Source organism: Anopheles cruzii, chromosome X, assembly GCF_943734635.1.
Source record: "Anopheles cruzii chromosome X, idAnoCruzAS_RS32_06, whole genome shotgun sequence".
Taxonomy (NCBI): Eukaryota; Metazoa; Arthropoda; class Insecta; order Diptera; family Culicidae; genus Anopheles; species Anopheles cruzii.
Genome location: NC_069143.1, coordinates 2,230,440 through 2,233,283, shown reverse-complemented (window position 1 = coordinate 2,233,283; position 2,844 = coordinate 2,230,440).

Sequence of the window (2,844 nt, the reverse complement as noted above, 5' to 3'; positions counted from 1 at the left end):
GAGTAGTTTGCGGGACGGGCGCGCGAGGACGGTCGAGGCAAGGATCTTCGGAAATTGTAATGTAATATGCAACATGTTGTCCGAGAATTTTGTCGTCAGACCGCAACCGTGACCCGACCGTGGAGAGGACCGGGGGTCTGCCATATGAGGGAGGGCCTTCTACCACCATCACCGCTCCCCCCGTGCCACTATCCTGTTCTCTTTGGTGGGCCACAGCGCAGCGCAGCGCAGCAACTGCCACGACGTCGTCAACGGGAACGACGCGAGTGGTGATTATGGAAGTTTGGCTCCTGCCGGCGCCGCTGCTGCTGCTGCTGCTGTCAGTCAGTCAGTCCGTAAGTTCTGGAGTCGGGCCCTCGGGCAAACGTCATGATTTGTACGCGCCGCACCACTACTACGTGGTGGTGGCAAGTTGACAACTTTAGCCACTCGGCTCGAGGGCTGCTACCTGAAAGCTCGAAGAGCTTTACTATCCGCGTTTGCGTGTCGCGTGCGGCAGGAGTGCCTCTTTTTTACTTTTTGCCCAAAAAGGCCTGCCTGCTGTTTATACAGCGAAACCAGCGGAAGCTGTGCTCTCCGGTGTCCGGTCCGTTCCGTCCACGGTTGAAATGTCAGGACTGTTAGTGCCGCCCACCGGATGACAGCTGTCGATCGAATTGTCAGCGTAAAACTGGGATCCTAATGCGTTTAATAGCCGGCCCTCAAAAGGTATCGGAATCGGTGTGTCTCGAACTATTCGCAACTACAGTTCGTTCGCAACCCGTCGGTTGGATCAGAGTTTTTAATTGGGACATCTTCAACATAGTAGCGACCCGTTCGTCGGCTGTCAAAAACGTGCAAAACAAAAAGTTCAGTGCCAAACTCTAATGCGACTCTGTTTATTCGATTAAAACAAAATCCCCAAAAAAAAGTACGCACGGACTGTGACAGCAGTAAAGTAATGGCGCTGCGAATCGCAGAATTAGCCAGTGAAATTTGTCTGAAAAACTGATAAAAAGAGGGAACAGTCAACAATTACAGTTTTTCAAAATCAAAATGTTGGTGTCATAAGACTCTATTGTTTCGAAAACGATGAAGGGAGAACCACTACCGTCAACTCCGAGCCAGATACCGCTAGGTGATAACATGAATCCTAAATGGAGAAAGGCCTGGATGAAAAGGCACAGCGTGGTGAACCTGGTCCATCACAATCAAAGCGAAATATTCACTGCGCAAAGGTTATGCCGTTCATATGGTGCGATTCGGAAGGTGTGATGCATTATGAGCTTTCCGAACCTAATGAAAATGTTGATGGACAATCCCATCAACAACAGTTAATGCATTTGGGAGCAAAGCTACGAAGAAGCAAGCCATAAAACGACGAGAATGGGATAAAAGACATAATACGTGGTCTGATAAAAAATGTTCGCGACATTTGAATTTCCGCGGGCTGCGTATATCCGATTGTCAATTTGTTTGTTTGTATCGTTAGGTTGCTACACATGTCAGTGATTTATGGTGAAAAGGTCGGCCATTTTGAGTAATCAGTCAATTTTTGACAGCTGTTTTGCTTGGATGTGTTTTGCCTCATCTTCGATGCAGTCTTTTTCTCCTAAATCATATCGTAGCGTCGTCCGTTCAGGGTTTCAGTTTCCGGAACAAGAAAAAGTAACAAGGGGCCAGATCTGGGGAATACGGTGGCTTTGGCATCATTAGAGTGCTGTTTTGGCCAAAAATTCCCGCAGAAACCACGATGTGTGAGTATGGGCGCGACAGCCAATGGTAGGTTTCCCACAAATTCGGGGGCGTTTATGACGAATTGCGTCGGGCAAATTGTGCATAACTTGCAGGAAATATTCTTTATTGACCGTTCTATCCTTTGGCAACAACTCATGATGCACCACGACCTCGGTAGTCGAAGAGAACTGAAAGCCCAACTGTTCAGATTTGACCAAACATTCGGCTTTTCGACGTTCACATTGCTTCGGCCCTCTGAAAACATTTCGAACCACCGATAAGCGCTTAATTCCTTTTTTCACACAATATTTCATAAAAATTCTTTGCCATCTATTTTATGGAATAGACAAAAATCGAAGATGCGCCAAATCTTGTCAAAGCAAAATAGCTGTCATAAATTGTCTGATTACTCAAAATGGCCAAACTTTTCACCATAGATCCCTGACATGTGTAGCAATCTAACGCTATAAATCGAAAATCGGATATACGTATCGCGGATCGGATTGCGAAAATTTTTGATCAGACCACTTGTAATTTCGATGGCAATTACCAATTTCGAAGTAACCAAGATCATGCCTTTTGACACCGTTGGACTTTTTCTCGTGCGGCTACGCAAAAGATCGTGTTTTTCCTAACAAGCCTGCACAACTTTGGAGCATTTGCACAAATAACATTGGCCAAGTATTATGGCGGCCGAAGTCCTTTTTCCGGCCGTTTTGGCTTTTCAATAGAGTAACAGCGTACTTCGGCTGAAAAGTGCGTGGCGCAACGATCCGAGGTATTGAGAACTCAGCATTGCCCTTCGGCGAACGGCTCAACGCGTTGCCTACATGGGCCACCGTTACAGGCACGAACCGGGAATGGCCCGGAGCGTACGAAAAGCAAGCCGTCGGACACAGCCGTCGAGCCGTTAGTTTTTGCTTCCGACCTGTATTTTAAAATTCGAACCACTCAAATTGGCCGGTGCCACGGCGATGGCGAAGCAGAGTGACTGCAGTGGGCGGGCCAACGGATAGCGGATGATGTCCTGCGACAGTAGATCACATGCACGGGCCACTCACCGGTCACCGTTTTGCATGTTGTTGGACCCGCGGCAACAGCAGCAGCAACAGCAGCAGCAGCAGCAGT